The sequence below is a fragment of the Triticum aestivum genome, chromosome 6A (genome assembly GCF_018294505.1).
Source record: "Triticum aestivum cultivar Chinese Spring chromosome 6A, IWGSC CS RefSeq v2.1, whole genome shotgun sequence".
In the NCBI taxonomy this organism is placed as follows: domain Eukaryota; kingdom Viridiplantae; phylum Streptophyta; class Magnoliopsida; order Poales; family Poaceae; genus Triticum; species Triticum aestivum.
Genome location: NC_057809.1, coordinates 69325668 through 69336975, shown reverse-complemented (window position 1 = coordinate 69336975; position 11308 = coordinate 69325668). Strand labels below are relative to the sequence as shown.

Below are 11308 nucleotides of genomic sequence, written 5' to 3'. Positions count from 1 at the left end.
GACGTATTCAAACTTGATACTAGTTGCTAATATGTCTATAAGCAGCTAATATGTATATAGACGTATTCAAACTTGATACTGGTTGCTAATATGTATATAGACGTATAAGCAACTAATATGTATATAGACGTATTCAAACTTGATACTTGTTACTAATATGTATATAGACGTATAAGTAGCTAATATGTATATAGACGCCTATTTAATAATACTCCCATTCAAACTTAATACTGGCTTCTAATATATATATAGACGTATTTTAGAGTATATATTCACTCATTTTGCTCTGTATGTAGTCTGTATTGGAATCTTTAAAAAGGCTTATATTTAAGAACGAGGGGAATATAAAACTATTTGAGCATCAGTACAGACATAAGCGCTCGTATACACATGCATACACTCACCCCTATGAACGCACACACGCACACCCTACCCCTATGACCACCTCCGAGAGACTGAACTGGCATATCATCTTGAGATTTACGAAGTCACGTAGGCGCCTCGTCATCGACGCAAACGTCTCCTCCCACTGAAAGTGCATCATCGAAAATCCTGAAATAAATTGAGCATCAGTACAGACATAAGCGCTCGTATGCACGCGCATACACTCACCCCTATGAACGCACACACGCACACCCTACCCCTATGAGCACCTCCGAGAGACTGAGCTGGCATATCATCTTGAGATTTACGAAGTCACCGTAGGCGCCTCGTCGTCGACGGGAACGTCTCCTTTCACTGAAAGCGCATCACCGGAAATCCGGAAATAAATTCAGGAATAATGCGAGCACCAGGATTCATTAATTTATTAAAATTACTGAATTAGGCTGAAGTATCCTTTTAATCTTGCAATACACTAATGCAGCAAAGCTGGAGTTGTAATTGATTCTTCAGTTATAATTAGTCTGAAGTAGCCTGTTGTATCAATGTACTTGCTTATTTTACCATTCACATCAGCTTCAGGTGTTGTAACTTGTCAGGTGTGGCTGGGATCATGTTCTGATATTTCAGATGTATAAGACTACAGATGATTTGTATTTTATTCTTACGCCCATTTAATAATATACTCCCTAAATATAAGCAGCTAATATGTATATAGACGTATTCAAACTTGATACTGGTTGCTAATATGTCTATAAGCAGATAATATGTATATAGACGTATTCAAACTTGATACTGGTTGCTAATATGTATATAGACGTATAAGCAGCTAATATGTATATAGACGCCTATTTAATAATACTCCCATTCAAACTTGATACTGGCTGCTAATATGTATATAGACGTATTTTAGAGTATATATTCACTCATTTTGCTCTGTATGTAGTCTGTATTGGAATTTTTAAAAAGGCTTATATTTAAGAATGGGGGGACTATAAAACTATTTGAGCATCAGTACAAACATAAGCGCTCGTATACACGCGCATACACTCACCCCTATGAATGCACACACGCACACCCTACCCCTATGAGCACCTCCGAGAGATTAAACTGGCATATCATCTTGAGATTTACGAAGTCACGTAGGCGCCTCGTCGTCGACGGAAACGTCTCCTCCCACTGAAAGTGCATCACCGAAAATCCTGAAATAAATTGAGCATCAGTACAGACATAAGCGCTCGTATGCACGCGCATACACTCACCCCTATGAACGCACACACACACACACCCTACCCCTATGAGCACCTCCGAGAGACTGAGCTGGCATATTATCTTGAGATTTACGAAGTCACCGTAGGCGCCTCATCGTCGACGGAACGTCTCCTCCCACTCAAAGCGCATCACCTGAAGTAGCCTTTTAATCTTGCAGTATACTAATCCAGCAAAGCTGGAGTTGTAATTGATTCTTCATTTATAATTAGTCTAAAGTAACATGTTGTATCAATGTACTTGCTTATTTTACCATTCACATCAGCTTCAGGTGTTGTAACTTGTCAGGTGTGGCTGGGATCATGTTCTGATATTTCAGATGTATAGGACTGTAGATAATTTGTACTTTATTCCTACGCCCATTTAATAATATACTCCCTAAATATAAGCAGCTAATATGTATATAGACGTATTCAAACTTGATACTGGTTGCTAATATGTCTATAAATAGCTAATATGTATATAGACGTATTCAAACTTGATACTGGTTGCTAATATGTCTATAAACAGCTAATATGTATATAAACAGCTAATATGTATATAGACGTATTCAAACTTGATACTGGTTGCTAATATGTATATAGACGTATAAGCAGCTAATATGTATATAGACGCCCATTTAATAATACTCCCATTCAAACTTGATACTGACTGCTAATATGTATATAGACGTATTTTAGAGTGTAGATTCACTCATTTTGCTGTGTGTAGTCTGTATTGGAATCTTTAAAAAGGCTTATATTTAAGAACGGGGGCAGTATAAAACTATTTGAGCATCAGTACAGACATAAGCGCTCGTATACACGCGCATACTCACCCCTATGAACGCACACACGCACACCCTACCCCTATGAACACCTCCAAGAGACTGAACTGTCATATCATCTTGAGATTTACGAAGTCACGTAGGCGCCCCGTCGTCGACGGAAACGTCTCTTCCCATTGAAACTGCATCACCTGAAATCCTGAAATAAATTGAGCATCAATACAGACATAAGCGCTCGTATGCACGCGCATACACTCACCCCTATGAACGCACACACGCACACCCTACCTACGAGCACCTCCGAAAGACTGAGTTGGCATATCATCTTGAGATTTACGAAGTCACCGTAGGCGCCTCGTCGTCGACGGGAACGTCTCCTCCCACTGAAAGCGCATCACCAGAAATCTTGAAATAAATTCAGGAATAATGCGAGCACCAAGATTCATTAATTTATTAAAATTACTGAATTAGGCTGAAGTAGTCTTTTAATCTTGCAGTATACTAATCCAGCAAAACTGGAGTTGTAATTGATTATTCATTTATAATTAGTCTGAAGTAGCATGTTGTATCAATGTACTTGCTTATTTTACCATTCACATCAGCTTCAAGTGTTGTAACTTGTCAGGTGTGGCTGGGATCATGTTCTGATATTTCAGATGTATAGGACTGCAGATGATTTGTACTTTATTCCTACGCCCATTTAATAATATACTCCCTAAATGTAAGCAGCTAATATGTATATAGACGTATTCAAACTTGATACTGGTTGCTAATATGTCTATAAACAGCTAATATATATATAGACGTATTCAAACTTGATACTGGTTGCTAATATGTATATAGACGTATAAGTAGCTAATATGTATATACACGCCTATTTAATAATACTCCCATTCAAAGTTGATACTGGCTGCTAATATGTATATAGACGTATTTTAGAGTGTAGATTCACTCATTTTGCTTTGTATGTAGTCTGTATTGGAATTTTTGAAAAGGCTTATATTTAGGAACGGGGGAGTATAAAACTATTTGAGCATCAGTACAGACATAAGCGCTCGTATACACGCGCATACACTCACCCCTATGAACGCACACACGCACATCCTACCCATATGAGCACCTTCGAGAGACTGAGCCGGCATATCATCTTGAGATTTACGAAGTCACTGTAGGCGCCTCGTCGTCGACGGGAACGTTTCCTCCCAGTAAAACCGCATCACCGGAAATGCGGAAATAAATTCAAGAATAATGCGAGCACCAGGATTTGAACCCTGGTGGGTTGGGGATACCACTGTCCACCTAACCATCTCAAGCACAGGTTGGTTCGCGAGTATAAAACTATTGAAGTTGTTTAAGACCGTGTTTATCCAAAACATAGTACACTCTTGAACGACTAGGAGTACTTTAATAATATATCATTACTGGAATATGCTAGCACCTGCTGATGATGACAGATGAAATCAAGAATATGCTAGCACCTGCAATACAAATAAAATAAATAATTCAGCATTGATACCTCCTTGCAGAGATTGAAGAACTTGACAAGTCATGCGATGTGATGTCGGGAAAGCAAGGTTATTTTATGCAAACAGAAAAGAAAACTCTGAAAAGCTTATGACATTTTAGGAACAGTCTGTATTAAACAACCACACTTGGAAGCCCTGAAAACCTATTTAAGCATCGTGAAAGAAAACAAGTGATAAAGGATGTCCATTCATATAGCTGGCATAAGGAATAAATATAGAACTTAAAAAAAAACTCCAGGATAAAATGGCATATCCCTTCTACTTTTTGTCCTCTTCTTTGCTTTGTTGCTACAAGTACCCAGCCATCGACTGGTCATTTGCCTGATTATTGGCACATCGACTGGTCATGTTATCCTCAGTGCTCAGAGCCAGTCAGGTTTTTAACAGCGAATGCAAAACACATGCGGGAAGTATGCCAAACTTGAACTGAAATGATACATACAGGCATAAGCACTAATACGATATCATCATCATAGCCAGGTGCTACCAGGAAGCACTCAGCTAATAATATCTTCATAGTAACAATTTGGCGCAATACTAAAGCTTCATGCTCAATGGTCAATTGTAGTGTTTGGACTTCAGAAATCATTTAGGGCAGGAAAGTGAAATTGTTCTGTTCTCTTTCCCTTCGAAAGAATGACCATGAGAGAATAACCATGGTAAGTAACGAGTATTTAGCACCAAGTACTCTAAATGTGTCTTTTATCTTGACAACTAAGCAATATCCATCGATCATTTAAGTAAATGTAACAAGATCAGGCCTCACCAGTACTTGTGACCATGTCAAAGATTTTGTGTTATTTAATTACCCTTCTGCGGCCTATGACGAATATCCTTGTTCTTCATTTCAGTAATCAATTCCTTTGCTTTCATGGAGTCACCGTGATTCAAATAACCCTCAATCATGCACATGTAAACAGTTGTATCACGTGGCACTCCCATATCGATCATCTCATTGAATTTTCCGTGTTCAATAATTACCCTTCTGCGGCCTATTTGGAACATCCTTGTTCTTCATTTTGGTAATAAAATCCTTGGCATTCATTGAATCGCCATTTTTAAAATAACCCTCAACTATGCACATGTAAACTTCTGTCTCAACTGGTACTCCCATATCAATCATCTCACGGAATTTTTCCATCGCATCATCCATCCTGCCCATCTTGCAAAATGCAGATATCACAGTTAAATAAGTGAATTCATTAGGCTTCACCCCCTGCTTCAACATATCTTCGAAGAAAAGCAGGGCCACATCCATCATTCCATGCTTAGCATATGCATTAATCAGTATGTTGAAACAATGGAGGTAGGGTACAACTCCATCTCTTGGCATCCGCTCACAGACATCAATCATATCAATGAGGGATCCTTCTTTAGCGTACCCATGGAGCAAAATAGAGTATGAGATGACATCAGGTTTTTGTCCGTTCATGGCCATAGAATAAAATATTTTCTCAGCTTATTTGGTTTTTCCATGCTTGCAAAGGCAGGTCATGAGTGAGTTGTAGGTAACAACGCTTGGCATAACACCTTGGCTTCTCATCACTTTCAACAACCTAGCGACTTATTTCAACTGTCCCAAAGTTGAATATCCTTGGATCAAGCTATTATATGTCACAACATCTGGTTGGGCACCATTATGAACCATTGATCGAAGAACCACCTCTGCCTTGTCCATTGCTCTTGCTTTGCATAGCGCATTGATAATGGAGCTATATGTCACCTCAGTAGGCACAATCCCCTGTCGTATCATTTCTTGGAATAGATTGCATGCTTTGCTTACTTCACCCTCATTAAAGAAGCCATCAATTACCATGTTGTATGACATCACGTCGGGGGAGTGGTCAGCGCCTTTTTTGGCCATCATCTGGAGCAGATCAAGCGCAAGCTGGATCCTCCCATTGTCGCAGAAGCTCTTGAGAATCACTGAGTAGGAGATGACATTAGGCAGGTCGTCGGGCATCTTATGGAGGAGCACGTTCAGAGCCTCCTCTGTGCGCTTCATGTCACAGAGGCACTTGAACAAGCTGTTGTAGGTAATGATGTTTGTCGGGATGCCTGTCTTGAGGAGGCGGCCGAAGAAGGCAAGCCCTAGGTCTGGGCGACATGCTCGATGGCAACACTCCATTAGTATGATGTAGGTGTAAATGGTGGGTGCTGTTGCCTGGCGACGGCCTGCTCGGGCCATGCAGTTGAAGAGATCAATGGCAAGGGCAGGGCTATCGGTGCACACAGGTGAGGGCGGCGCACGCGCAAGTGCAGCAAATAAGCCGCTGAGTGCACGAGCTGATACTGGGACAGGTTGGCGCAGCATTTCGTCGAACAGTTGGTGCGCGAGCTCTGGCCTGAGCGTTCCGAAGCCCAGATGGTCGTGGAGTTCGTCCAGCAGCTCGTGGGCGCGTGAGGAAACGGAGCTAGAGAAAGAGCGGACCTAAAATCGTGACATTGTCGCAGTCTAATTTCTGCAGCAGCGGTGAATGCTGGCGGCAACGACCAAGCCCTGGTTGGAGGAGGGCGGACGGAGGAGACACTGGACAGAGTGGTCTCGCTCGCTTCTTCCTACAGCCACGGTGAGTGCGAGCGCGCGCCGGCGACGACCAACCGCCGGCGCGTCCAGCGGCGGGAGGATGATGGACGGAGGAGTGGGATTGGGGAATTTTAGGTTCGATGTGGAAGTGGGAGGTGTTCGTTACAAGCAGTGAAGCAGACGTGCGAAGTCGATGTGTTGCTTGGATGCGGCTACATGTAATCTTTCTTTTCTTATCCTTTTCAAATCAACGGCCTTTCATTTAAGTTAATCCGGGAAATTAGGAATACAATTTACCCATAAACATCTCCTCCTCTACTAGCCAATATAATTAAGGGCAAAGTTTGGTTGCTGGGATACAAACTTTCAAGAGGGGATGTATTTGGCGAGTGGGCACTGGCTCACAGATTAACATTTGGGATGATCCATGGCTCCCATCAAGTCCAACAAGGAAGATTATCACCCCTAGAGGTGGAATCATGTTGTCAAAACTGCAAGAGATAATTGACCCTCATACGGGTCAGTGGGACGAGGCACTAATTCAGAGCGTGTTCTCACCAGTAGATGTACGCAGAATACTACAAATTCCACTACATGTTCAAGCACTAGAAGATTTTGTGGCATGGCACTATACAAAGTGTGGAACCTTCTCAGTACGCTCGGCATATCACTTAAAATTTGATCACCAGTTTGGTCGCCAGTATGCAAATTCGAACAGTCCGGGAAGTGCTCAACTTAGCGGGGTTTGGAAGGAACCATGGCATCTTCGTTTACCGGGAAAGATCAAGCACTTTGGTTGGAAAGTACTTAAGGGAGTACTTCCATGCTACAGTGTACTCGCGGGCAGACACATACCCTTGATCCCGCAATGCCCGATATGCAAAGTTGGCTTGGAAGACATTCAACATTGTCTGTTCACATGTGATAGAGCAACGCAAGTGTGGTCATCACTAGGGTTAACTGAGGAGATCGACAGAGCAGTTGTGCAGGACCGATCCGGGTCTATCACTTTGGACATTCTGATCCGCCTGCATATGACTACACATGATATTCCCACTGCCGAGCTCATCCTGGTGGCCATGTGGTTTATATGGTGGCAAAGGAGGCAAATTGCGAAGGGGGAGACTGTCCCAACTCCAGAGCAATCAGCAATCTCAATTCAGGTACTTGCTACCAATTTTGTCCGTGTAAATACTCCAAACCAGCCCATCCGCAAGAATGATCAAGTGTGGAAGAAACCAAGTAGGGGAGTTCCTGTGGTGGCAGAGTGCTCCCTCTTGGCAATGGAGTTTGCACGTATTAGCTATGAGTTCTGTAGCAGAGAGGCAAATATGCTAGCGGATGGATTAGCAAAGCATTGTTTTAGCAATAGTACTTCTGAGTTTTGGGAGACTTTCGTCCCTGATTTTATTCTTCACAACTATGTAAATGACCTTGCTATTATCTGAGGAATAAAGTTATTACGATCAAAAAAAATTAAGGGCAAAAATTTGAAAAAAAAGCCACCGATTTCTTCTGTCTTGTAGAACTAGAGGATGCCCCGCGCATTGCTCCGAAACCATTGTGATACTATGTTGTCATATAGAAAATCGAAAAGAAGAAAATAAGGTAGTGCATAAACTCAGTGTACCATATACTCTAGCAAGTGTTCACAAAAAGATTGGCTGACGCCGGACATATCATCAAATATTGTTTCTAAGAACACAATACATGTTTCTCGCAAAAAAAAAAGAACACAATACATGTGCAAGAATGAACTCCACCGCCAAGGACTGGAACGTGGCACTATCTATCAGACATGTGCATGAACACTAAATGTTGCTCTACGTAAATCTGAAGGTCAGATTTTTGAATGGAGAAAGTGAGCCAATGAAAGCTATTAAATGACTAAATATGTGAAGGAGAACGTAATTGACAGCCATAGTCTATGACCAGCAACGTCAAGCCATGAATTTCAATTGCCTTTTAAAACTAAAAACGCATAAAACACAAATGATTGTGTATATCCATTGCTGGAGTGAATTCCCTTTGATCTCACATAATAGCTAAGCTCCCACATAAATCAGAGTCAGAAAAATAGTGTGCATGTACTCAACAAATAATCATCTAAATGACATTATCATGATCTACTAAAGAATGTGATGATGAAATTGCGTGTGTGCTAGCGTGCATGCATAACAGTTCACAGAAGAAATGCATTGGATACTCACATGGATGTAGGCATGCTTACATGTGCTAGCTGTAGTAAATTGCTGCTTCTAATAAGGTGAGCGAGCATGGTGGAAGGGTGTGTGGCATGTAGAATGATCGATATACAACCAAATTATTGTGCAGCAAGTGAATGGGGCTGTAACCACCTCACTGGTGATTTGTATGTGCATAATTCCGGTACATCCACCCTGTGCAGAGTAGAAGAAAAAGGGGGAAAAGTAGTTGAATCACATATATGCCAAACTAAAATAATCCAAGCCTTTCTTTAAACTTAAGTGGCGATCATGACTTGCATATATAAAAATGACAGTAAGTTGTAGTCCTGAGTATTAGATGATTTGTTTGAACCAATGGATTGCATCTAATGGAGGGAACAATATGCCATTGCTGTCCTATACGTACTGAAAGAAATATAAGGCCCATGTCATGTGTTAATCCAATTCAAACAATAAATTTTAGAGATGGGAAGCCTGATTATGAAAGTGGGCAAGAAGAGACCTATGCAGGAGGAGACCACAAATATCCCTCGCTGTCTGCAGAAAATTGTTGCGCAGCTTGCGGTTGAATCTGACAAAAAAACAGATAAAGCATTTGATTAGATGAAGTAGTGAAGGCTGAAGACGAACTGAACTCACCAAACGTCAGGAAGTTGCGGCGGATGATGACAATCGAGCCTAGTAATTAAAGGCGTAGTTGGCGGTTCAGTTGCGGAGTTGCCGTCCATTCCTTTTACCTCTGCAAGTAGCAATGCTTGATATACATGACCATATATTGATACAGTATATAACAAACAATAAAGCATGCCTTCACCTACTTGTAGCTTCCACCGTTGTAGGGGGGGTGAAAAGCACGGACAACATGCCGTCAACCTTCCAAACGTGCTCATCAATCTTCTTCCACCCCTCGTGCTATAGGAATAACTCGTACTACCTGTCAGAGGAACCCTTGTTGGGAGCGGGAATGGGGACATAGGTCGGGTACATACATGTAGGTCATCGGAACCCATTGGGAGCAGGCCGCACCAGCCCGTTGAGGGCCTAGCATGATCCAGGCGGAGAAGAAGAGCACGGCCCCTAGCCCGTAGTTGCCGCCGAATGCACCCATGGTGCACGGGCGCACGACGGTGGATCAATCGAATCTGAAGCAACTGATCCCCACCATGAACTTGGCATGGAACTGCAAAGAATGCAGTGGCCCCGTGGCCTGCAGTTGCCGCAGATCCACACCCATAGGGGGGCGGTCGGGGATAGATCAAATCCAAATCCACCTATGCCTGCTCACAAACTTGTCATGGTCTCATGGAGCCACAGAGAACACCATTATTTGAGCACATACGGGGAAGGAAGAGGCAATGTGGGGAGATGAGGATAGGATGGTGTGTCTCGGATTTTAATAGTATACTTCCCACTGTCTAATCAGTTAAAGAAGATGAAGAAGAACCGATGAGCACTACAGAGATTAAATCACACAATTTTTTTACTCTGGCCATCGGTTACTAAATGATGGAGGGGAAACGAACACAGAATTTATTATGTGAGTGGAACTAGGCGTGGCATTGAACTTTTTTTCTCAGTGTATAGTGCCATTGAAGAGGGGACAACCACATCAGCTTGTGCTTTTGATCGGTCCCTCATGTAAGTCAGTAGTGAAACGATGACATGGCTGACCTGCTGATGTGGATAGGCTGCATGTTAAGAGAAATAACATAGTGGGGATGAACTATTTAGGTATTATAGATTATAGATGCCAGACATCTCTGGCCTTCCTTTTCCTAGTTCCTTCCATAGTTCTACTGATATACTAGCGCTTCTTCCTTAGAGCATCTCCAACAGCGGCGAGAAATATCGCACGCGGAAAACCTATGTTTCAGAGCATCTCCAGCCGTTGGCCCCTCAGGGGGCGCCTAAAATCGCCGCCTAGGGGTGAGCCGGCGCAAAAAATCGGCCTGGGGGCGAGTTGGTCCCCAGCCGCCGGCCCCAGGGCCGCCCCCAGGCGCATTCAAAAAAGAAAAATATATAGCAAATTTTGGCAAAGTTCGGCGAAGTTCGGCTAAACACGACTAAATTTCGGCAAACTTGGGCATATATTAGACATGTTCACGGATTTTCATTACATAGCAAATATATAACTAATCTAAAAAAGAAACTGGCTGAAAGCCGAGTAGTCATCGTCGCCGCCATCCTCACCGTCGTCGTCATCGTCGGCCTTCTCCTCCTTGACGCGGGTGCCCCTGCTAGACCTGGCGTCGCCATGGCGGACTGGTGGCGGCGGCAGCGCTGTCATCGATAACGACCCCTCCTCCTTCGTCGCGGCCCCGACGGCGCTGCACGAAGCGCCGCAGGGCGGCGCAGTGGCGCTCCCTCGCCATCTTCAGGGAGTCCTGGCGTGCCCATTCCAGGGTCGCATCATCGTCGAGCTCCACGTCGCCGTGTTCCGTCTTCACAGCGGGGAGACCCGGCTCCGTCTTCACCGGCGCGAGCCCCGCCTCCATCTTTGGCTTGACGAAGCGCGGAGGAGGAGCCGACGAGGAGGCGCGCCGGCCGCCCTCGTTGATGACGATGCCGGCGCTGCGAGTGCGCCGGCCGAGCGGCGTCTCCGCCGCGGGCTCGGCCTTGACGCCGAGCAGCA

The 11308-nt window shown here is 43.5% G+C and overlaps 1 pseudogene; it reads right to left on the bottom strand.

The window, feature by feature from the left end:
• Positions 1 to 4743: 4743 nt before the first annotated feature.
• Positions 4744 to 10963, bottom strand: LOC123129445 (protein Rf1, mitochondrial-like; annotated as a pseudogene).
• Positions 10964 to 11308: the final 345 nt, after the last annotated feature.